At 44.0% G+C, this 26099-nt stretch overlaps 1 protein-coding gene across 3 annotated transcripts in view; it reads left to right on the top strand.

The window, feature by feature from the left end:
* Nucleotides 1–26099, top strand: part of SOBP (sine oculis binding protein homolog) — a 156933-nt gene that overhangs the window by 109550 nt on the left and 21284 nt on the right. The gene's annotated exons all lie outside the window — the stretch shown is intronic.

Here is a 26099-nt window from a genome sequence, read left to right as displayed (position 1 = left end):
GGCCCCTGGCAGGATTGCAGACTCTCAGGCCCTACCCAGCCATCCTGAATCAGAACCTGCATTTTAACAAGATCCTGGGGGGAGTCATCTGTACCCTAAAGTTTGAGAAGCTCTGGGCTAGGGTATTTTTATCCTGTAAATTTGGGTCTGCTTCAGCGGGCTCCTTATCATCATAGGACACCTGCCCGCAACGCATTCAAAAATTCACACCCCGTACTCCTTCCTCCGCTGGAGTCTCTTTCACAGCCATTGAAAATCTTATCCCGTACAACAGATAGAATTCGTACCCTCAGCTGAGAGAGTATCTTGCTGGGAGTCTCTAGAAGGAGCAAGTTGGGGGCTGGTAAAGGTAGATGGGATGGGGGACACAGCCTCGAGAGACCTCTGCTCCACGGGAAGTTCAGCCCACTGCTTTAGCGCCTCTCCATATTTGAAGTCTGGGTTTTAGGGCTCCAATTTGGGAAGAAAAGGTGAGGCAGTTGATGGGAAACTGAATTCCAAACAGCTTCTGGTGCCTGGCATTTGGGCTTCATTGTTTAATCCCCGAAGGGAAAAGACAGGGTTCCCGCGTGGCATCTCACCCTAGGAGAGGTGGCTCAGCCTGGTGGGATGGGAGGTGGGGTCCACAGGCTGGGCAGGGTGGAGGATAGAGGGGCAAGGTCTGAACCAAGATTCACCCCCTTGTTTTCTGCCTGGAGGACCGGGAGAGGCTGGACTTGGCTGGCTTCCCTCTGCTCAGGCAGGTGAACATGTGCTGTGGAGGGGTAGCCTGGGCAATCCCGGTCCCTGCCACGTGACTTCAAAGTAGCTGTCCACAGTGGTGCCCAACTTGGGGCTTAGCACCGCCCCCATTCCTCCCTTCCCTCCCCACCCTGTGCATTGAACAGGTGAGGGAGCTTAGCACATGGCAGACTGGGAGGCCTTGGGTTTCTCATAGTCTGGGTACAGAGTCTGTTGTCCACACCAAGAAAGGGAACTGGGAAGAAGGTGTGTGTGACAAGGGATTAGGGCCGGTGAGCATTTGACCTTAAGTCCAGTCCTGGGGATGTGCTCTGGGTGATGTTATTAATATGGCTACTGTACCTTTTCCAGGGCACCTGGTTTCAAATGTTCTGCCTGTTGTCACTATAAATCAGCAAGATGACTTGGGGCTTCAGCTATACATCCCAGTCTGCCTTACACACCGTGGCAGAATAAATATAGGTCAGATCATGTGTCCTGATTTTTTTTTTCAGGCAGTTGGTGACAATTTATTGCACAACAGGAAGTGGACAGTTAACTTAAAGGATCATGTCTATGGCCACCTGGAATTTCTGGGACAGGCCTGATGTAAAATATTCTGGCCTGTTATCATTAAACTCCCAAGGAACACTGGTGCACTGCCAGCTGGGCCTTCATGTTCTGCTGCTGATATCAAATACGGGCATTGTTGCAGAAAAAATTAAGTTAATGAATATAGGGACTTCCCTGGTGGTCCAGTGGTTAGGACTCCGAGCTTCCACAGTGGTGGGCGTGGGTTCGATCCCTGATCGGGGAACTAAGATCCCACGTGCCTTGTGGTGCAACCCAAAATTTTTTTTTTTTTTTTTAAATTAAACACAAAATTTAATTGTGTGCTGAATCACCTAATAGTTTAATTCATAGCCTCACTGTGAAGTCCCCCCAAAGAGTAGTAAGACTTATTCCTGATCTTACAGGGAAAACAATCAGTCATTAAGTATGATGCTATCTGTAGAGATTTTTATAGATGTTCTTTATCAGGTTGAGGATGTTAGTTTTCTAAGAGACTGGGTATTGATTATTCTCCAATGATTGTTCTGCATCAATTGATAGGATCATACTCAAAAATTTTTTTTAAATGAATATAATTTTTTCCATTTAAGAGTTTTTCTTCTAATTTTTCGTAAGCATTTGGTACCTGGTACCTATTATAGCGAGCATATGCTAGCACTTGACAAACTGAAGAAGCAATACAGTCAGTATAATCACATTTTCTGGGTATAACATTGTTTTCAGTCCAAATGATAGAATTAACCGTATCAGCATTTTATGCTGTCCTCTGACCAGATGTGAGAGACTGTGTCAGTCAGGGTCCTAACGGCTGCTGGAGCTTTGGACCTCTTTACAGGACCAGCTGGAGAGAGGTGGATTCGTCTGTAACCATGAATATGCTGTGATTTGAAGGGCTACTCAAAGGGAAGGGATGGCCACCCACTCACCTGAAATTCTACCATCAGAGGTTATTTGCTTTGGGTTTTGATGCTATCTAAGGTGAAAGCCTTGGTTTGACATTTGGGTTTTATCTGTCTGGGATCAAGGCCCTGAAAGAAGGATAGATAACCAAGGGAGAGACAGACCTATGAAGGAGAAAGTGGGATAAACATCTTACATCTCACACATCACTAGTTCTGTTCGGAACCGGGCTTGTCTCTTCCTCGACTGCCCAGGGGAACAAAGTGCTGTCAGTGACTTGGTTGGAATTGTGCTGTTGCTTCCCTCCGCCTCAGTTGTTTCTAAATGGTGATCCCTGGACTGGGGCATGATGAATGGGAAAAATGAGGATGCTGTTTAAATACTTTATATGGAGGTGTAAGGTCCCAGTCTTTTTGGGGAAAGGCTGATCTTTTCTTTCTGAGATTATGTCTTTTAGTTGTGTGGCATTGAAATGTCTTTTTTCTTTTCTTTTTTTAAAATTGAGATTACAGTGATAATAAATAGTGGTTTTTAAAAAGTCTTCAGGCAAAAATGAATCAAGGGACTTACATAGGGTGGCAAACTTAAAAGCAGTTTTTGAGTTTTCACTGAGCATGGAATCCAAAGTCAGGGAAATACTTAGTGCCCAGGGACCTCACTATGACATGGTCATCTCTTTTAAAATGAAAGCTTTATGTTTGCAAGGGTTCTCCATCAGATACTGTATGCAAAGCCTTCAGGAGATGAGTTAAGAAACAGACACTGCTCTCAAGACGCTAAGAGTCTAGGACAGACATGATAAAGACTCAAGTAACATCAGAAATTACAGTAACCTGAGCTTTGAGCAAGGGAAAAAGTGCCAAAGAAGAGTCCCAAGGAGGGACGAATCACATCCGATCCATGAGAGGGAATCAGGTGAGTCTGTTAGATTTGGCGTCAGAAAGCTCCTTAGGCTGACACAGAAACAAGGGGCATCCATCACTTTGGATCTGCTCTTTGTCACCCTCCCCAAAGAAAAACCTAGGGAGCATCATCCTTGCCCCCCAGCTATTCACACCCTAATCTACCACTTTGAGTGTTTCATAAAAAGTGAGGCCAGACTGTCCCTTAGACCTGTGATCTCAGTGGGTTTTTGATTACATGCCCCACCAGTAAAAAAACAAAAAATTAGACACCCTAATATTTTCTTCCATCACTTCAGTGGATTGTCTTTGCACCCTCTGAGGTACCCTGCCCCACCTCAGAGATCAACACTCTAGAGAGGTGCACATAGGCTGCTGAAGGAGACTGGGTTTTGTAGGAATAGCTCCTCTAGACAAGAAAAGCCTCAGGACGTATACTGTTAGGCTACACATCCTATTCCTCAGCAAATCTCAGGAATACGTTGATGTCTATGGATGGTAGAGAGAAATTACAGAACAACTGTGGGGCACAATGCTGAGATTCTTGGTCGTAATTCAACGTGTAGTGCAGAATTTGTATTTAACACATAGGTAGTTGATACATTCCCCAGGACCTCTCTGCCGGATCCCGAGGAGTTTTCAGGCTGGGATGGTATGTGGTGTTAGCAGCCCTGCTCAGCGGGGTGATCTTGCCCACTGGCTCCATTAGGGCATTAGGAATCCCAGATGAAAGGAGGAAGACAGAGATTCTGGAAGGTCTACCTGGGAAGCCCTGCACCCTATCCCTGGGGAGGACTAAACTGGGAGGGAGACACTAAGTTAGGGCTGGGCAATGGGGTCATAATCTTAAGATGCTGCCCAACCCTTCCCAGGGCTCCATCCTCTGGTGCTTTTTGACCCATTTCTGACCTAGCGATCCAGTTCTAGGAGGATCCCCCCCACCATAAACACACATCTCCAGTTTCCATAAGCCAAGTCGGGGCCCACAGAGGGATCAATTCATAGGAATTCATTTAAAGAACCTTCTTCTTAGTCACATCTCCTCTCCCAGTTGGAGACCACCTGTCCCGTTTCATAGGTTGTGTGCTCTGTGGAAAACTGAGAAAACACCTAACACTTCAGCAAACCTCTGTCAGGCACCTACCAAGGGTCAGGTACTTGGGAAGATCTGGGAGCTGAAGAGGAATGAGACGGATTCTTCCCTTCCCCCGGCGCTCATTGGGTCCAGAGCTGCCTAGGGTCCCCCAGAACAAGGCAGCTGGGCCAGCACTGCAAAGCTAGCCCGTCTTCCTTTCTGGGGGAGAAGGAGCCATAACAGCTCTCTGGACTGTCTCCTGTGAAACGTTTCACAGCCAGAATCCTTGCCAGTTCCTGAAGAGGAGGGCGTACCCGAGGTGAGTGGCCTGCAGAGGCGGCAGGGAGTGAGGAAGGCTAGTCTGGGAAGAAGGGACATGGCACGTCTGAGCAGCCAAAAGATCCAAGAGCTGACCTGTGGCCTTTGCTCAGGAGGCCAGGGCAGGTGCCACGTGGCTGCCACGCAAACCCTGAGGGTACCCCACCCGCTGCAGACCAGCTGAGTCAGAACCCTTGGGAATGGGGGCCGAGAAAATCTTTTGCAGTGATTCTAATGTGTCGTGAAGCACTTGGAGCATCTACAGGCGCTTAGGTCCTGTTCCAAGCAATATCTTCTGGCTGGTTCTGAAAATACCTAAGGCAACGCTTACCTACCTTCCTCCTTCCCTCCCTCCCTCCTTCCTTCCTTCCTTCTTTCCTTCCCTCCCCCTTTCCTTCCTTTCTCTCTCTCTCTCTCTCACACACACACACACACACACCCCTTGGGCAGGAAAGAAGGAGAGAGAGAGAATAATAAAGGCTATTGAACACTTGCCTTGAGAAGAATTGAACATTTGCTCAAAATGCATCATTACCATAGTTACCATTTGCTGTGTGTGAATATAATACCTGGAAAACAAAATTATTCCAGCATGTGAGAGAGAGCAGGCTGTCTGCTTGGCCATTGCAGGCGTGGCTGCCAAGTGGGTCCCAAACACAGGAGTCTCACCCTCTGGTTTTGCTTCCCAACCTGCCAAGTCAGTCCCATCAGGCCCCATCTTTTACTGCTGAAGATCAAATGATTCTGCCCCTGGTCGCTGCCCCGGTTCCCTCTTCCCTAAAGACTTCAGAGGCGAGGGCCTGTGATAAGAACTGAGAACCCACGTGAGGCCTTTGTGGGACTGTCTGAGCCTGGGGCGTTTATCATCCTTCTGAATGGCGTTCTCCTGGGGAGGGGGAAGGGGAGGGGGCCCTGGCGGAGCCAAAGAACAGTAATCTTCGGAAAAGAAAGAAAAGGGCCAGCAACGGCAACAAAAACTTCCTGCAGATGTGGAATTTGAAGGAATCCAGAGAAAGCAAGCCTATTTTTAGCAGGAGTGAGAGTGCAAACCGTGATAGTCTCCACAGGCTGCTGTCACTAACATTTGTCTATAAGCAACATTTTCATATTTAAACACGACAGCCCTGCAAATTGAAAAGAACCAACACTTTATCTGCTTGCTGAGTAAAAGCTATTGTCTTCCCTCAGCCCGGTGGGAGGACCCGCTCCATCCATTGGCATTGGGCCAGGCGTTGGGTTCACCTGTGTTGCCATGGATATTCATGTGTCAGCCATTGATGGCAGGCTACTCAGCAGTGGTGACACGCATGCTGTTCCTTCCGGGTGAGAAAGCTGTGCCGTGTTACCTCTGCAGGGAAAAACGTCCAGTGCACTTTGCTCAATTCAGCATGCATGTGTGGAAATACAACACTCAAATGAGCAGGAATAAAACTATATTAAATTTGAAGAAGTTAAGTAATACCGTCGGGAAAACCAGTGAACTTGAGGTGAACCCAAAAATGTCAAAAAAGAGAATCTCAGAAATGTGAGCCTTTCCGCCTTTTACCAGACCCCAAATGAGACATATGCATTACGTCCTCTATGCCCCGTACGAATATCTTGCCCAGATCAATATCAGGAAGCCTGGCACACAAGTTCTTTTGAAACTTTAGGCAGCAAGCACTTTTCTAAGCCCTATTAGAAAATAATTCACCGTTAATGTGGTGAGTTTGGATTGGGGAGGGGGACAGTCCTCCGAGGATGAGACCCTGAAGATGACTTCTCCAGGCCCCCACTGCACATTCTGACTTGTACCTGTCCCTACCCTGCTGAAGTTGGTGTTAGTTATTGGCATTCCTGCTGGTCAATGGTGGCTCAAAACTGAGTAGAAAAAGAGGGAGAAAACCACAGGGAAGCACTGAGAGCCTCAAGTTGGCCTGGATGCAGCTGCTTTTATTATTCCCAGCTTGGGTTGACATTGCTATACATGCAGAGAAGTTTGAGCTTTTCTAGATGATCAGCAAAGCAAAGCAGGAGAAGTTGAAGGGTTTGCTTAGCTTCATTGTGGGCTGGTGGCAGTGGTTTCAAAATGTGGTCCCCAGGCCAGCTGCATCGGCATCACCTAGGAACTTGTTAGAAATGCAGATTCTTAGACCCCCATCCCAGACCAGAATCACAAACTCTGGGGGTGTTGCCCTGGAATGTGTGGGGTTAACTTTTTTTAATATTGTGCTAAAATATAATGTAACATAACATTTGCAATTTTAACCATCTTAAGCATATAATTCAGTGGCATTCTCAGTGTTGTACAACCATCACCACTATTTCCAGAACTTTTTCATCACCCCAAACAGAAAATCTATAATCATTAAGCAATAACTCCCCTCCTCCCTCTCCCCCCAGCCACTGAGAACCTCTAATCTACTTTCTGTCCCTATGAGTTGCCTATTCTAGAGATATTTCGTGCAAGTGGAATCATGCAATATTTGGCCTTTTGTGTCTGGCTCCTTTCACTTAGCATAATGTTTTCAAGGTTCATCCATGGTGGTGTAGCATGTATCAGCACTCTGTTCATCTTTATGGCTGAATAATATTTCATTGTATGCATGTGCCATGTTTTGTTTATCCATTCAACTGTTGATGAACACTTGGATTGTTTCCATCCTTTGGCTACTGTGAATAATGCTTCAATGAACCTTGGTCCACAAATATCTGGAATCTGTGTTTTAACAAGACCACCAGGTGATTCTGATGTGTACTTAATTAAGTTGGAGAAGCTCTGGCCCAGAGCCCCAGAGCTGTCTTTCTCTAGAAACTTGGAACACTCAGTGCAGTCTGCCCTACTTCAGCTTCATCCATCCCAGCCAGGGGTCAAGGCTGTGGCCACTTAACATTTCATTTATGCTACAGAGATCGATATTTAGAGTTTCTCAAGGGTCCTTCTAAGACTAATCCCAGAAGAAAGATACCTGTTCAGATTAGGGATTCTCTTTGACTTTATTTCAAGGGTGAGGCCTCAAAATATTTTAAAGGGATGGCAGAAAAACATTTATTAAAAATACATAACCATTCAGTTGTTGATTGGAATTTCACTCACATGTTTTGTGTTACTCCATGATGACCTCAGTATTAACTATAACAATGACCCACTCTACTCCTATCTGTAGAAAACAGCCCTTTTTTCCCCCTGAGAATTGTAGAGGTAGTAAGTGGGAAGAAAAGAAAGAGAAAAGGAAAAATGTATTTGCTATAAGTTCACAGATACTTGGGTAATGTTCAAGGACTATTGTCTTAATTTATAGGCCCCAATATGTTATTCTCAGCTAATCATTCTTCCTATTCAGAAAGGTTAAATAACTTGCTTGTGGTTGCATAGCTAGAAAATGACAAAGCCAGCCATTAGAATCCAGCTCTCAGTCCAAAGTTGCTGAATAAATCAATTTATACTGGCTGTGTGTGGTTTAAAATATTACCCCTTTGGGGATATTTGGATTTTTAACAGAGGACTCCTGGATATGTATTATTTTAACCTAAAGAAATAAATCTTTAAAGGTAGAATGTCATACCTGAAAAAGAGGAAAGGAAAACCTTTCCAACAACCACGGACCCACACTGTGGCGTCCCCTGCAAGCTAAGCGCTAGCGATCCCTGGAGGGCGGGCTGAGGAGAGTGTTGTGTTTTACCTTGGGTGTCACATGTTGAGAATGAAATGAAGGTGAGATGGAGGCAGCCAGGACTGTGACAGTCTGGAAGTCATGATGCCCTAAGGACAATGGAAGTGACTGAGGTGAGGCCAGGGGAACACATATGGCCCTGTTGCCAGGTAGATTAAGGGCAGCTCTGCGGAAGAGGGTGCAACCATGCTGAGTGGCTCTGGGGGAGAGGGCCAGGCCTATGGGTAGGGGTTGCAGGAAGGCAGATTTCTTCTCAGTATCAGAAAGAGTTTGCTCACAAGAGTAGGATGGACACCCTTGTGAAGTAGTGAGTTCCCCGTTGGCAGAAGCGTCACAGTTGAGTCTGATGACCAGCCAAGCAGATTGTGGCAGGGCTCCCTGCACTGAATGGAAGGTGAGAGAAAAATGACTCCCTGGTGCCTGTTCAACTCCAAGGCATTATGACCTTGAACTTAGTTGCTGAATTGTTATATGCCGGATGCAAAACAAGTATCGAAAGGGAATTTGATAGTGATCGATCATTTTCACTGTTTAAAGTATGTCTCTCCTTTTAAAAAAAAAATCACTCAGCATCACTGATGGACATTTCTGAAATATTTAGAGTTAATTATTCTTTGGGGATTTTGTCTCCTTTTTATAAGTTCAGTGGGAGCATCAATTTGAATACCCTCTGATAACTGTGTACCGCTGTGACCCATTGGCATTTCCCTTTTTAGGCTAATAATTGGAAAACTCAAAATGGAGCTGCTCCATGGGTAAGGATCTTGGGAGATAACAAAGCAGGGAAGACCCAGCTGGAGTCTGAGGCAAACACAGGGACTTTTTGTATTATCATTCTTCCTGTTGCATTCGGCTCACATTAGTGAGGTCTGAGGATTTGGGTGGTTGGCATGATCATGGTCTTCAGACATCTGAAGGATGTAAATACTGAGGAAGGAAGGAATTTATTTAGCTCGAGACAAGGGGTATATATAATTAGGGTAAGAGTAATGGAATGAAATTAAGCAAAGAAAGATTTAGACTGAATATTAGTGGGCTACTTCCAAGCAATAGATTGATGACGCTTTTAGATATCTTCTAGGGAATGCTATCCTATGTTTTCCAAGTCACTTGAAAATCAGAGGGACAAAGGCTGCGATAATCTTGAGGAAACCACAGTCTCTGTAGATCAGGCAAACGGAGAGTGCTTAGCTTTCTACTTTCTAGTCTGTCTCATAAACATGAAAAGCTCAGTGGGCAATCTCCTACTGAATGACTTCTGTCCGCCTATAGCAAGTGCTTGCTTTTCTTACAACCAGGAATTTTTGAAACGTTGTTATGTTCCCAAGGGTAAAATCCAAATGTGAGAGTCAGAGGAGAATTCTGGAGAGAATCTGGGGTGGAGCAGGCACCTGACTTCTCTGCCTGCTTGTTAGTGGTGCCTCTAAAGGGCAGGAAGAGGAGGCGAAAGTCAAACGTTCCTGTGATGGGTGGGAAAGGATCTTGAAACTCTGGGTCAAAAGGAGACACCTGCTGCAGGGAGAATTGAACACAGCTGGTTGAGGAAGATGGCGACCTCAGCCATTGCAGGACTCTCCATAAACCTGGAACTTTTCTTCTCTTCTGGACCGTTTCCCCTACATGCTAGAAATCTACTTGTTCCTCCCAAAGTCTAGTACAGACAACTCTTCCAGGATGGGCTCAGATTCTGGGGGCCACCAGTCACTGTCTAGGACTTGCGGCCTTCCCGGGCCAGCCATGTGGTCCGGGACCAGCTGGTCACATGCGGCCATGTGACCAGCCATTGTGGGCACGTGCATTGCCTGGAGGGTGTGGGACTGGGCTTCCTTCTGAGACTAATTAGAGACATTTGCAATGAGGTATTTTGCATAAGCCATTCAATAGTACTGACAGGTAAAACAATAGAAAGATATACTGAATTTGGTAGAGATTTTTATGTTTAACCTCTTGGGGGGTGTCAGTACTCCTGGCTTCCTCTGTGGTCACAGAGGTGGGCAGTCGGGTAGGGGGGCTCTTTTTCTATAACAAGGGTAGCTCCCATGTAATTTTCCACTTTGAATCCTACATCTTATTTTATTAAATAAGATGGAGTTTTACTCTTTAAAACAGACCATCGCCGGTCTGCCCGGCTAGCTTTGTCTTAAAAGGGAATAAAATTCTTAAGTTGAAACCAAATCGGAGACTGTTCTATGGCACGCTCTGCGAGGGGCGTGCAGAGACGTGAGTCTGCTGATTACCTTAATTGCGGAGACAGCGGGGTCCATAATCTCTGGGGCAGTGGACACTCGCTGCGTGTGTTCTCCCCGTCCTCGGATTTAGACGGCCTTTGATCATCCTGCCTGGCCTAGAATCCCGAATTCCACTGATGACCAGCCTCAGGCCGTCCACTGTTGCATTCAGGCGTTCGGGAAGCCCTCTGTCTGTCTCCAGGATGTTCTGGGTTGGAGCCGGGAGAGGACGGACAGGCAGCAAAAACCAGAGTCAGAAACTCCCCAGCAGCAGAGAGAAGGGCCCCCGGGAGCTGCTGACAGGGATGAAATGGGAGGCGGAAAGGCCGCAGCGGAAGCAGCAGCGTTCCCCAGGAGGACGGTGGCTGCCGGGCACCCGAGGAGACGTCCCCTCAGCATGAGGGCACTGTGTAAAGCAGGGTTAGCCCTTGAGGAGGTTTTTATGTGTACTCCGGGTTTTGAATTTTTCTGCTGGCATCTCATCACAGTGTGGGGTAGTAGCCAAGGAAACCCTCAGGTGCCTTCCTCGTCCATTTCCAACCCTGGTTCTGAAGAGGGCAGGGTGCCCCTCGCCCCCCTGAGGTCTCAAGGGGCATTATAAAACTCTCCAAATAAGACGAATTTGGATTCTTGCTAATTTAAAAAGTCAGTGTAATAATGAGTGTGTTGGAAAATGGAAGAAACTACCTTCTCAAAGGGGGGGTAATCATGCTACAGGACTGGGTTGAACTGAGGGTTAGTGTCGTGTTTACTGTCACTGAACATCAAAGATGTCTTAGGCTAGGAACACAGTTGTCTGTCTCAGCGTGACTCCCATTTACTGCGTGTCAAGCTGCAGGAAGTCCGGCTGATGTAAATAGATTAATATTTAAAAAGTAATACAGAAGAGTAAGGTTCCAAACATGTAATGTTTAATTATTAAAAACCCATAATGGAATTCCAATCCGAGCTCACGTCTCACGTCTCACTGGTGCTAAGCAAAAAACTCAATTAGCCAGCGAGTCTCCTCACTCCACGGCTCATTTTGACTCTCCCAGGGCCAAGCCCGTGTTCTCTTAAAGTGTCTAGAAACATAGGTATGGGCAGCTTAGGTAGTACTAGGCTTTCTCATTAGACAATTGTCGCAACCCTTTTCAGTCAGATTGTTGGATAAAATGACTGTACATTGTTAACAGGACTTAGGAAAGAATTTGAGTTACTTCCAACTGATAGGACTTGGGAGAGTAGGTGATCTGTTAGAAATCACAGTATAAGGGCCTCCGTGCTCCTGTTGGGTTTATCAGGCTACGAGGTATGTGTTACAGGATGCAGGTGTCTGATTAGAAAAATGGACTTAGCCCAGGGATAGTTAACCACCCGTTTTCCTTTTGAGACCACAGTTCTCCTGGCCCTTTAGGACACACTCTTTTTTTCTTTTTTCTTTTTCATTTGTTAGTTCACTTTATTATTCATTCAACAAATATTTACTGAGTACTATGTGCCAAACACTCTTCCAAATGCTTGGGATACACATTATTTACACAATGGACAAAATTAAATTTCTCCATCCACTGTGCCTAGTTGGCAGCATGCCTCAATACAGTGGGGTGAAATATTCTGCTAAGTGGTGTTCCTGCTATCAATTTTGCACAGTGTAACCCAATGTAGGACACACTCCTGTGAGGGTGAATTCCTCCTATGGTGGAGAATAGCCAGAGGAAGAGATAGCATGACCAGTGTGGCTTGGAGTGGAATAAACCCTCATGGACCAGTCGAATCCAGTTCAGAATCAGTGTGCCAGCAAGGCTGATTGGGGCAGTAATTCTTGATTTTGTATTTTTATTTAGCAGGACAGATAAGGATGTTCCTTTGTATATGAATATGAAAATACTGGTAGGCCATTTGTTTTTCTTGTTGCTGTGCTCTAAGAGTTTGCCCCCTCGATTGTGGAGCCTCGGTTCCCATGAGATGCTCATGCATTCATCTATAATGCAGAAAATGCAGTGGTGTGACCTAAAATGCTCTTGGGTGGAGCTTCAGGGTTTGGAAGGTCACACGAGAGGTAACAGTATTCATGACATCCTGTGGGCTGGCGGGCTGTGTGGGGTAACCAGAACTGAGAGGACAGAAATTGAGTTTGTAGTGACTGCAGAAGCTGAAACCACAGGGTGAAATGTAATAGGGTCCAGACCTCGATGAACACAGGAAGCTGATGAGAGGGGAGGAGGGAGCTGTAGGGCTGAGAAAAGGGCCGCAAGGGGACGAGTAACCTTGATTCCCAGCAGGGCAGAGCCTGTGAACATGTGGAAGGGCAAAGGCATGGGAATCACCTTTGCCTTCTCTTACAATTCAGAAAACAACCAACAGTTGCACGTGGGAGGCCTTACCATGTGCAAGACAGTGCTCTGGGGTGTAAAGGCCCAGGCCCAGTACCACAGAGGAAAGCTTTAAGCAAACGAAAAATGTTAAGGCCTAGGTTTCCTGGCTCTGTCTTACAGGCATCCAAATCATTACAGTAGCATTTTCCAAAGTGATTTTCTACAGGATCCTACTAGGAAAAAAAAAAAAGATTTCTATTTTTGGAAAGTTGAGGAAACTCTGGATTACTGAAGTTAAATGTTTCTTTTCTGTAGAACTTCTCAGCGGCTTAAATATGGCAATGTGCAATGAGAATCTTCCAGAGGAGCATAGGGTGTGCAACTTTTCCCAAACTCATTTGACCATGGAATCCTTTTTTAGGGGCAGAACACTGATGGGACTGGTGTTTCTCAGGATCCCCTGTAGGCGATAGATTTGGGACAGGAGTAGTCAATGAGAAGGGGGGCGGGGTTTGCAGTGGAATTAGGAACAGGCAAGGACCTGATGTGGCAGTCACATTTCCTTTCTGTGGTGACCCTCAGAAATAGTGCTGGTGTAAAGAGGTCTGTGTAAGAGGCATATCCTGGTGTCACCTTCCCGCTTTCCTGGGCTGACGCTGCCCTGGGCACCCCACACCCATAGCAGGGTACACGGTAGGATGATGCCACAAGGAGCTCCTTAACCACAGAAGGAAGTAGTGTGGGATCAGGAAGGACTTTGAAGTCCCTGACCCTTCCCAGATTGTCCTCATCTTTTAATATAGAGTAATACCGGAAAGGGCCGTGGTCAGGATTAAATCGGAGAAAGTTTGTAAAGCTGGGTTAGATTCTTGGTCTCCCTGAAGTTGGAGGCTCGCTATATAGAAGCTCAAGGAAACAAGCAAGGCAGGACTAGCCATTGCTGCCCATCTTCCTGGAGCCTGGGCAATTGTTCTGGCAGCAAAGGTGGCCCCACAGTGCTAAGAACTGGGAGATGGGACTGTCTTTTTGCCCCCAAGGAGTAGGCACCATTGCTTCCTGCTCTAGCACACGGCCTCGGAGGACCTGCAACTCCTGCTGCGTGACTTCCGGTCGTGCCACTTCCAGCCCTCTCCTCTCCACTCTGCCTCACCACCTGTGCTGCCCCGGCACTTCTGCTTACTGCCTGTCCTCTGTGGTCCTCTGGCTTTCTGCCCACGGCCACTGTTCCCACCACTACTTAGTCTCTTGAGGTCATCTCGATTCCCAACTCACCAGAGAAGAAAACCTGATTGGCTTGTTGAATTGCTCTGTCCCTGTTAGGCAGAGTCCCCGCCCCAGGTCTTGAGGTATCCTTGAGTCCGGTCTGCTCAGGGCAGGAAAGCAGCGGGCAGTGGCCATAGCAGGCACTTAGCGCCTAATGGCTTCTGTTCTGATGTATAGGTAGTTCCTACACCGTTTTGCTTTCTCCCCCTCCTTCTCCCCTTTCCTGCTCCTCCCCACTTCTGTACATGCCAGTCCATACCAAGGGCGTGCCTTGATACAACACAATATATCCAGTGACGCCTGTTCTTTCACTCTTAGATACTAAGCACTAGAAGAGAGGCTCAGCCTCACATATTTCGATTATCCCCTCGTATACCCTTCTTTTGTATCGTACCAGATCTGAGGTCCATTGTACAGGCTATTTGGATTAGGCAGTGCATCATACTCATTTCTCTTTTCACCTAGGAGCCAATAGTCCAGTTGTACAGTGGGTCAAATGGTAGGATCCTTTTCCATTTCATTTCCTTTCTTCAGAGGAGACCAAAGAATGATGTAGTTAGTCATACACGGGTTATGAGATGGGGGCTTTTACCCAAATACTGATAATGGATATATAATTGTTGCTAGTCTTAATTTCCTTATCTCTAAAATAAGGTCTGTTACCTGGCTGCTGATCTCTTTACAGACTTTTGGTGAGTGGTATTGTGATAGTGAGTGGTGTGTCTTTTGCACCACTTGAATTTACTGGAAGAAAGGAGTTATAGAAATAACAGATGTGTTTAAACATATACGAATTCCATATCTTTGTCCCAAATTGTCTTGCTTCATACCATGTAGCACTTCAGACATTCAGCCTGGATGGGGAGATTGGGTTGAGCTAACCCAGGATTTGCTTAGGAGGATGGAATCGTAAGAGGGACGCTCAGTGGAGAATCTAGCATTAGTGGAGTGTTGGCTTTCAGTTAAGTAGTTAGCTCAGCAGGGTGGCTGCATTCATGGAACAAAGATGGAAGAGAACTAGGCAAACCTACGGTCCACAAACATCCAGGAAGTTTTTCAGAGACAAAGAAACCAACATGGGGATCTGAAGTTGGAAGCAGTCCAGCATATCCCTCACAGATACCTAAGAAACTGTCACTAAGTAGGTGCTCTCACACTGGTTTTAATTAACTAAAAAGTCAGTAGATAGCCTAAATTATTTCTTTTCCCCAAGTGTGTGAGCCCAGTACTCTGGGCCTTTTGAATTGGTAGCATTGTGCACCAGATGCCATAAATGTCACATTTGTGTGTAACTGAGCATAAGGGATTCCATTGGTGACTCTGGCCCGGGCGACTGGTGCTGGCCTGAAGCTGAGCCTAGGGCTAAAACATCCGTGAGCTTAAGACCACAACCTGGCCGGCAAGTCTCCTCATTATTGCAATTATGTTACTGTCAAACACTCTACAAGCCCTTGGAAACACAGTGGAGAGAATATGGGGGTCAAGTGTTTTGCTGATTTGGGTTTCTGGGTTTTATTTTTGTGGTGTGCTTTTGATTTTGAAGTATGCATCATAGGAAATTTCATATTAGTGAATTTCCTCTTTGTTTTTAATAACTGAGATTTAATAAAAGAATGAGTAAATAAGAGTTTAGTTAAACCAGTTGGCTCTCTTTTAAACCTGTAAAACTGGACCCAGTGAAGGCAGCAGATATGACACAGGAGGAGATGGGATAATGAAAAAGGGGCCAGTCCCTTTCAAGAGTAAATAAAGTCACAAGCAGGAACAAACAATGGCTTCTGACATCTCTCTACCAATGCAAAGATTGGGAATGACCAAGTTACCCTGGGTTGTGGGCACAAAAAGATAAAAATGATCTTGGAGATACCACTGAGACTTGGAGGGGGGTTAATGCCTAGATGAGAGATGACATGTAGTACTAAAATGTAAAACACCATATCCCACCAACATACCTGGTAGGTGGGTAAAATTCTGGAAAATATATCCTTGTATGGCAATCCATGCACCTGAGGGGAAATACAAGGTGGGAATTTTAAGAAAATAAAAGGAAACATCGGGCTTCCCTGGTGGTGCAGTGGTTGGGAATCTGCCTGCCAATGCGGGGGACGCGGGTTCGAGCCCTGGTCTGGGAGGATCCCACATGCCGCGGAGCAACTGGGCCCGTGGGCCACAACTGCTGAGCCTGCGCGTCTGGAGCCTGCGCTCCGCAACGGGGGAGGCCGCGAGGGTGGGAGGCCCACGCACCGCGATGAAGAGTGGCCCCCGCTTGCCGCAACTGGAGAGAGCCCTCGCACAGAAATGAAGACCCAACACAGCCAAAAATTAATTAATTAATTAATTAATTAAAAAAAAAAAAGGAGGTCTAAATTTATTAAAAAAAAAAGGAAACATCAAAAGAATTACTTGGGGGGGGTAATTGAGTACAAAATATGAAGTAGATACTGAAAATAGATTAATTAGCAATTAAGCAAGATATGGGGCCATTTACCTAGACATCTGCTAAGAATACCATTCTGTTAGAGCGATTGATCCTCCTTCCCATGCCTTGTGCATAGTTTTGAGAAGGTGGAGAAGCTGTGAGAGGAATCCTACTTTGACCACCATAGTGATTAATACAGGGGAGAGCAGCTTGGTGTGTGGATGGAAAGAAGAATTGACACAACCATCTTGGAATGTGCATGGATGTGATCAACCATGTTCCCTAGAATTTGGATAAGCAGACATTTTTAATCCAAGGAAGGTTGATTTGTTCCCCAAATCAGAGGCTCAGTGTAGTTTGTGGGGGTGGGGAGGGCAGAATGGAGGGTGGGAAATTCTGAAAATGAATATTGTGTCAGGAAGGCAAGGGTGCATGAAGGGATAAACCCTTGGGGGAACTGCCCAAGGTAATAAAAGGAACTATTAGGGCTATGCTCATGGAAGGAGCAAGAAGCAGAATTGGAGAGATCAGTGTTTAGAGCAAATGGTGTAATGTTTAACAAAAGAGGGTGAGAAGACAAGGCTGGGCAACTTTTATTTGTTTTTTTTTCCATTGTCTCCATAAAGAGAATGCGCTTTATACTGGAAAGGGTAACAGAAACCATAAAGAAAACTGTGAATCCCACATTGGGGGCAAAGAGATAGGCAGAGAGCACCTGCTACACTCACCAAATTTAGCTCTCCCTGCCGCTTGGAGGGAATTTGAGGATAATTTCATATTTACTTTGGGATAATCTTTGTTCTATCATGATGAATGGAAGAGGTTTTCAAGAAGACAGAAATGGACTAAAATTTCAAAATTGGGAAAGGGTTTCTGATTTCTGAAACTCTAGACCAGTAGGCTTGATGGCTTACCCTCAAAAGGCCTTGACTATATCATTAAACAAGTGGTTGATAAGCACTTTCAAGAAAAAGGTTTTGGTTGACCAGAAACTCAGAGTGAAGCATGCAGCATGGTAGAGTGAAAAAAGGATGGGTCGGAAGTTCTGATCTGGATCCTGGCTCCATTATTTGTAGACTGTGAGACCTTAGGGAAACCACATCATTTCTTTGAACATTTGTTTTCTTATCTTCAAGCAAAATGGGAAAAACAGTAGCTCCTGTACAAGTTTGTTGTCAGAATTAAAGGAGATCAGTGAAAGCTTCGGGCTTAGTACATAACAGACATTGAATAAATGTTTGTTTTGAAAAAGCAATACCTAACAGCGGGATACGACTGCTAAAAAAGCACATGTGTTCTAGGGTGGCATTAGTGGAGCTACTGTGTTCCGTGTGAGGGAGGGGAGAGTTCCCTGGACTCGATGCTGGTCAGGCTGCTGCGTTCTGTTCTGGACTCCACCCTCTAAGAGGGGCATTACCAAGGTGAAGTATATGCCTGGGTAAAAGACACAGGAGGACAGACAGGATAGGAGGGCTCTGGGAACTTGTCCCTGGGGAATGGGTGCAGGAACTGGGGAGGTTTAAAAATAAAAATCTGGGGGAAATCTGATGGCTCTTTTTAAGTATTTGAAAGGCTGAGCTTTGGAAGAGGAGTTGACCTGTGCTGAGAGACCCTGGGGAACAGAACTACTATCAATGGGTGGAAGTGACAGGGACATTGAATGGTTAAACTTTCTGACACTCAAAGCTGTCCGACAACAAAACAGGCTGCGTAGGACTCTGCACTATATTGCAACCCTCTTTAGAAAGATCACCTTTGTGGGATTCACTCTTTGGCTGTGTGGATGAATCAGGATGGTCTCCCTGTCGTAGGAAGATGAGGGGCACCTAGAAGACCATCTGTGTAGAAGCAAACCCACGTTTGCTGGGGGAGATAGGTTGGGCTTGACCCATGAAGTTCCTTAGAGGTCTAAGTGTCTGTAATTCTGAAATTTCAAAACAAAGCTATTATCAAATACAGACATACCTCGGAGATATTACGGATTTGGTTTCAAGCCACTGGGAAAAGAAGCAAATATACTAGTAAAGTGAGTCACATGAATTTTTTGGTTTCCCACTACATATAAAAGTTATGTTTAAACTATGCTGTAGTCTAAGTGTGCAATAGCACTATGTCTAAAGTAATGTACGTACCTTAATTAAAAAAATACTTTATTGCTGCAAAATGCTAGCTTTAATCTTTTCGCAAGAGTAACATCAAAAATCACTGATGACAGATCACCATAACAAACATAAAATGATGAAAAAGTTAGAAATATTGTGAGAAGTACCACAATGTGACACAGAGACACAAAGTGAGCAAATACCATTGCTCACTGATAGACTTGTTCAATGTAGGGTTGCCACCAACCTTCAATTTGTAAAAAACACAATATCTGAGAAGTGCAAACAAGGGAGGTGTGCCTGTATTAGTCAGTCATCTTACTTCTGTAGTTTTAAAGGAAAATGCCAAAGTCCTTGAGATAGTGGGGCAGTATGGGCTTTGAAGCCAGACACATCTAAGTTAGAATCTGGATCTGCCATCTCTTATCTGCATAGGTAATCTTGGACAAGTTACTGGTAAATCAATGAGAGTCACTAGGAGCAGCTGCGAGCCTTTGAGAAGCGCCAGAGAGGGAGCTGAGGAGCCGTGAATTCTGCCTAGCAGCGCCCTTGACATGGACCACCTGCATACACACAGCCTTGGTCCTATGGCATTTCAGTGGCACTTCTCATCGCTGATGCCAAGACACAGCCTGGGTGGATGAGGAGGCTGGGAGGCAGATTCAAATAAAATCCCTTGAAAAAAAGAGACTGTTTCAAATATCACAGATAATAATAGCAGTCCTTCCAAAAAGTCCTATTATTGATGTACGATTAGCTGTGTTGTGGAATTAAAGCCATGTGTTTTGAAATATGATTTTTGCCATTTTCTAAAAAGCCTGCGTGAAGGAAGAAATGAGGTGAGTGACCACAGATAAAAAGAAGCCAGATAATTAGTACACTTCACTTTTTTAACACATTGGTGGCGCTCCCTTTATACACAGGTACAACCCAAGGTCCCTCCCTACAGTTTTTTCAGACAGAAAGAGGGCTCTTATAGTCACACATAATGAACTTCAAATATTCAAGTATGCATTTAGAAAACAGCAAGTAATGATAAAGGAGATCAAAGACACATTTGAAAAGAGATTCAGATATCTATTTTGAAAACAAGGAGAGTTACAATAACCAAGGTAAATATACATCTGAAAAAAGATTCAGATATACATTTGAAAAAAGAGGAGTCACAGGGTTAGAAGAGCAAAGGGGAGTTAGATATTGAGACAGTAAAATATTAAGACTATTTTTTAGTTAAAAACTGTTCGTTGCATTTAGAAGAAATCTGGGGAGAGGAAGTGCATGCAAATTTCTCCCATGACTGTTAATAGACAGATTTTGAGTTTCTTGAGGGCAGGTGCTGAATCTTTCCCATTGTTTCACAGTTCAGTGCCTTCTTGAGCACAGCTCAGTACTTATTTTTGAAAAAATAAAAGCATTACAAATAGAAGCTCAGTTTTTCTCAAGCTTCAGTTTGAAGCAAAGATGGTTCAGTAAAAACAAAACAAAATGGTGCAGGCCTCCTGTTTCCTGCTGTAGATGCTAAGCTGTATGAGGGCAGGGGATGCATCTTACTTAACTCATACCCCTGGTTCCTAGCTCAGTGCCTGACACAAGGTGGGCCCTCAATGAATGAATAAATTGGATTATGTGATGGCAAAATTTTCAGGGCAGGTCACAGAATACCTGGAGTTGATAAAAAGGAGAGAAAATCGAGTCACGGGGCATGGCAGCAGCGTTTCAATGGGGGATGGGGTAGGACATGGCTCTCTGCTTTTATGGGGCACGTTTTCCATGTCTGCAATCACTTGCTGGTTCTTTCTTCCTCACGTGTTTCCTGGGCAGTGCGTCACTATGGATGATCTCAGTTTACAGCTGAGCACCTGTGGCTCAGCGCGGTTAAGTACCTGCCCCACCAGGAGCTGGAGGCTGGAGGAGTGGACTAGATGATCTCTGAGGTTCCCTTCAGGGCTAACTTTCATTGCTCTGAGATCTCCTGGGCTACTTCTGTGTCCTTTCACGGCCACAGAACTGGAAAACAGAGAGGCAAACATTTGGCATCAGGTGGATCAGATTTTCCAATGTTTGAATTTTTCAGTTTCCGTCTGGGTGACCTGTGTTAAGAAGAGGTAAGCTGCATTTATCCAGTTTAAATGAAGTGGAGAGTTTTGTGATGATATACTAATACACTTAGGTGACCGAATATGTCAGAACAAAGGGAAACGTCACCTTCTTCTGAATCATGTGTTTGGCTGTGAGGATGGAGCCTCGGTCATGGAATACAGTCCAGGACTCCATCTCTTGCTTTGGCTGTAGAAACAGAGACTTGGGTCAGTAAGGAGCCATTTGTCAACGCTCATTGAAATTCTGGAAACCAAGCCCATCTCTGCTCTGCATTTCAGAGCTCATGGCACGTGTGAAAGAGAAGGATCTGCCCTGGTGACCTGGCCCAAGGTTTCTGAAATCCAGCTTAACTTATAAGATAAGTAGTACTTGAGTCATGGTATAAAGTTCCTACAGGGCAGCTTTCTAATGAGATGTTCAGTTCTAACAAAGATGCTCGTTAGTCTCTCCTTGAGTTCCAAATCCTATGTGAGGGGAGAGAGAGAGAGAGAGAAAGCCAAACTGCAAAGCAAAACAAAAAACCAAATAAGACCCTTAAACAAAAGGAACTATGTAGCAAACATCATCACGTTGGAATCTAAAGCTGCAGAAAGTTTATTTTGCAAATGAACTTCTCCATGAATTGGCTTTTAAAAAAAAAAACAGTCCTTGCTCATTCTAAATCCCGCTCCTGATTTCTGTGTAGCTGTGCACATCTAAGGCTAGGTCATCTTTTTCCTTCCTTCACTGTAACCCAACTTTGCAAGGAAACTTGGAATGGTGAACTTGGTCCCCCCATCAGAGCTTGGTGCACCGCTCTATGGGGACTCGCCCTCACACGCATTCTGCCATGCCGGGCTTGGGTCAGCCTGTCTTCAAGGCATGTGATACTGTGGCTTCTGGCCCTTCCTTTGGAAGATAGTTCTGCCATGTAATGAGTCAAGCAGATCGTTCATCAGCTCTGTTTTTTAATAAAACATGAATAGTACAGTTTATGGCTTCCACTGTTCAAACAGCAGTTGAGCCTAAGAGGAATTATTCATCTTAATGGTTCTAACACTCATTTCCAAGCAGCCATGCTGCTTTATCAAGCTTTCACCTGAATTAGAGAGTGACTGGCCTTGGAAAAAGTGGGCTCAGCAGGAGCTGAATAGAGCCTTCCCAGGATGGTGGGCAGCTGGGATGCACATAGGCCTGTCATCTGGTTAGTCCCTCTGTCACCCCTGGGACGGCAGGATGCAGGATGGGGGCTGGAGTCTGTGAGGTTCAGCATGTGTTCGCCCGTGTCTCAAAGACATGCAGACTCCTAGGAAATCCTAGATGAAAACCTCCCTTTTCCTCCTCACACTGCCAGAAAAACATCCTCCCATTAAGTTAAACTGAATTTAAACCTATGGAATGCTCCTGGGAAATCGGCAACCATGAGGGAGGCAGGCTAGGAACTGAAAAATTACTCTATGCAACAAGGTTACTGATATGCCCAGCACACCAGCATTGCTTGTTACTACTATTAGCTCCATTTCACAGAGGAAGAAACTGAAGCTGAGATTTTCATAAGAGAGAATGATGGAGCCCAGACTCACACCCACATCTTCTGATTCCAAATCAAATGTGCTTTCTATAGCATCCTTTGCTGCCCAAGTGCACCGAATTAGGGCCCTGATGGAGGCAGAGTCTAAACCCAAAGGAACAGTTGATGCTGGGGCCATGGGACTGCAGGGTCGAGCTGGAAGCAAGTATTCAGGTGGGATCAGTCTGAGGCCCTCAGCTCATGCTATGAGGTGACTATCTATAGGTAAGGCAGACCCAAACCCTTCAAAACACTGATCACCCCTATCCATGTCTCTCCAGCCTCCTTTGCTTCACTGTTAGGTGAGCTCATGATTTTTTGAGCTGCCCTGGACTGCAAGATCAATGCCATATTTAACAGGCCAAGATCTAGAGAACCAGCCTCTTATGGCAAGCTCCAATTTTGGATAAGGGGCTACAACTTCTGAGCTGTTACATGGGTGCTGTATTCGTGAAAAGTCAGGAGCATGCAAAGATTTTGTTTTGTTTTTCAGATTGTTGATGGCATTCAAGAGATTGCTAATATCTTTTTACTGTTCCATTGCTGCAAATGCCTTTGCCCAGATAAGAAAGATTTCAGCAAAAGAGTTTCTTAATGAAATATTGCCTGATGCCAGGTTACCACTCAGAAGGCAGCGGTGGATGGGTTCCATTGAAGAATGAAGTTCATTCCCACAGCTGACAGCTGATTAATGTGTGTTAATTAGGAACCCTGTCTCCCTCCCTGATCACCCGAATCTTCTTCTAAGCCCAGCAGAGTGTATATATCGTGCCCATGTGGGTAACCTCATGGCATACTTTGGCTTTGACTTTGGACGTTTATATAAAGGCTCAGTTGCCAACATGAATAGCTTTCTTTCTTTCCAGGGGAAATACAAGATGGAAAGAGTTATAGGAACCAGAAGTCCTGCCTTTCAGTTTTCTTGTATCAAGAGCAAGTGATATTTCTGCTGAGGCAGTGTCTTTTGAGCAGTTTAGCGGTGTAGGTTGCCACATGTATTTCACAGGAAAGGAGTGAATCCATCAGGCCACTGAGCTTATAAGTACTACCCTGGCAGTCAGCCACCAAAATATAAATACTCTAAATGGACTAAAGGAAATGTTCATTCTGTTGTTTAGAATTGGACACATCCCAGGAAGGTAAACTTAATCTTTTTGAGGACTGCTGTTATAGGGCTGAATGGAATACGCATTTGTTTATCTCCTTTGTGATCTTTTTGTCTTCCCGGTGATACATTATGTATTTGTGATACGAAGCATTTCAGCTGTCTCGCTCAATAGCCTCGCATTAGCTGATTGTTCTGTCCCCAGATTGCCATCGTTAAAACAGCTTCAGCCTCAGCTCCGTCCAATCTGGGACCTGTTAGGGAGAGAAGTGGAACCAAAGAGGCCAGATTCCAACAGAAACAAAGCCGGGTGGAATTAGGGGGAAATCATTCCAGAGCCCAGTGAGTTGAGCTCTGCACTTCTTAGTCTTTATCTTCTAAAATATCTGAAGGAATTTTGGTACTTCTTGGCATAATGAGGGAAAAAATAATGCCTCAAAAAGTTAAAAAAAAATTAAAGCCGTCTGTGGAAAAAAGATGGGAAGAATACCCCATAACACCACAGTTCAGAAAAACCATAGTTTATGAGACACATGCTGTGTATTTCATGGATATGCAAATGTTCTTTTATTAAAGAGAAAGATCTACAGTATATATTTTCACCTAACTACCACATCTTAAGTAATCAGCTCAGGCTCTTATGATGAAATCTTTAATTACTAGAAGTGTATTAGTTAGATGTAGAATGAATGATGTGCTGCGTTTTATTGCTTCACATGATACAGCCATTTGTGCCATAAATTCATTGATCTAATCTTAAACGATGTGTCCTGTAAGACAGACATGATTCATTATTTAAGTGACAATTTTTTTCCCAAATAATTTTTTGCTTCACCAGAAAGATCGCCTTATTGTATTTTTAGACTAGTGTTCGGAATTGAAATGTAATAAGACAAGGATACACACACATTCACACTCCTTACCCAAAGTGAGATTGTCATAAACTGTCACACTATTACCTAAACACTGTGGGATGCTGCAGAAAATCAAGTAGGGTAACCATTAGGCTTTTGCTTTAACTGGAAAATTTGATGAAATAGAATTTGCTTCAAACTTTGATGTCTGTAATTCTTTTTATGTGAAATAGATAAAATATGGTGGAGAATCCTCATTGGATAATTGGGATAGATCTGTGAGCATTCCTTATTCGTCAATGAATTACTGAAAGTGAAGGAAGTGAAGGGAGAACATTTAAGTTATATTTAGATTATTTTTTGTGACTCTACTTGAAAATGTTTATTTAGCTTGAGGAAACAGAGGAATCCTCTGGAGGCAAATAATTCAATCTGGCAATTTGAAGACCAATTAAGGATTTCAGAAAACTCTTTCCCCTTATGGTTAAAAAATACGATCCAAAAGAAATATGCCAGAAAATTTGGTATATTTTTTTAATTAGCTTAATTCATTGATAATTTTTTTTAGTTCATAATTAAAGAAGCTATATTTGATCCTTCACTTCAAGCTTAAAAGTTTACATTTTAGGCTTTCTATGGATGCCTAATATTGAAACAGAATCAGGTGGCTTTATTTCATATTGGAATTTAAATGTCATGTCATTATACATTAACTTTTAAAAAATTATCAGGTTTTAAAAATAATAACTTACATGCATCAAGTTTTCACTACTAGTTTATTTAACCTTTATCTAGATGAGAATTTTGAGAGTCTGATAGATTCTGTGTGTCTCTTCTCATCAGAGGCAATTCTGTGCTTATTTGTAAACTAGACATCTCAACTATGAAAAAAAAAAAACCTCTTAATTCTGGAGAAACTTGAAACACTGTAGTGAAACACAGGAGTATCTTAGCATTGATTTTATTTTTTTAGCAACAAGCATTTTGAAAGGGTATTTTCATATGAGACTAAACAAAAAGCTAATGTGTGCCAATAAGTATTTGTCATTCAGTCTCACACCATCAAGTATATCACCTGCAGATATCAGTGGGAAAAAAAGTGAGAAGGAAAAGAGTGGATTTACACAAACAGACTTACATCTGCCACGAATGTGTACACTCACAATCACATACTAGCATGCCACCACTGTTTACAGTCTAGGAAAGCTGAGAGTTCAATGAGATGAGTAATCAAATGCCCAGCATATGTTGTTTTTGCATTGTTTATGTGACCAATCATTATTAAAATTTATCACCTTTTAATGCTATCAGTTTACCATAGTTAAAAAAGCAACATGCACCAGCAACAGAACAACAGACTCTCTCCTCAACAAAAACAGGGTTCCATTTAGAGCAATATTGGAACCAGGGCTTTACTGAAGAGAGAAGCAAATTCAATGAACTCACCATCACACTGTGTTTCACAATTCTTCCTCTGCTGCTGTATGGCTTGAGTGCTACGGAAATGACCAAAAAAAAAAAAAGAAAGAAAAAGAAAAAAAGATTGTGTATGTAATGTTCAGTCAAAAAAGTAAGGCACTGAAAGAACCATTGAAAATTTTGACATCTGTTTATCTGTTTATAGCTATGGCAAGATTACTCGTATTAATTCTTGTTTAAAATGCCATATGAAGGAAAGACATTTGTGCAAACAAGAGTCGTATTTGAATTGTAGATCATGTCTTCACCATCTGTGAGAACTGATGGTGTTACAAAATTAATGTGTTAATGAAATCACAATAATTTCTCCAAAGTAATGGCTTCTGAAGCCGAGAATGACTATTTTTTGAACTTTGATGTCTAGTGATTTCCAGTTGGGAAAAGCTCTCAGCCTTTAATTAGTTCTGCAGCCCAACTTTAAAATAAATTTGGTGATGTCTCTCTTTTGCCAGGAGTAGATTTGAAGGGGGGAAAAGCCATAAAAACTTTTGGAAAACGTTCTCTGGTGTTTGAAAAGTTGTTAAATAAGACTGCCTGCCAAGAAATGTCACCAAAAATTCTG

The sequence above is a fragment of the Eubalaena glacialis genome, chromosome 12, assembly GCF_028564815.1.
Source record: "Eubalaena glacialis isolate mEubGla1 chromosome 12, mEubGla1.1.hap2.+ XY, whole genome shotgun sequence".
NCBI classification, from domain to species: domain Eukaryota; kingdom Metazoa; phylum Chordata; class Mammalia; order Artiodactyla; family Balaenidae; genus Eubalaena; species Eubalaena glacialis.
This window is presented reverse-complemented; position numbering and strand designations above follow the sequence as displayed.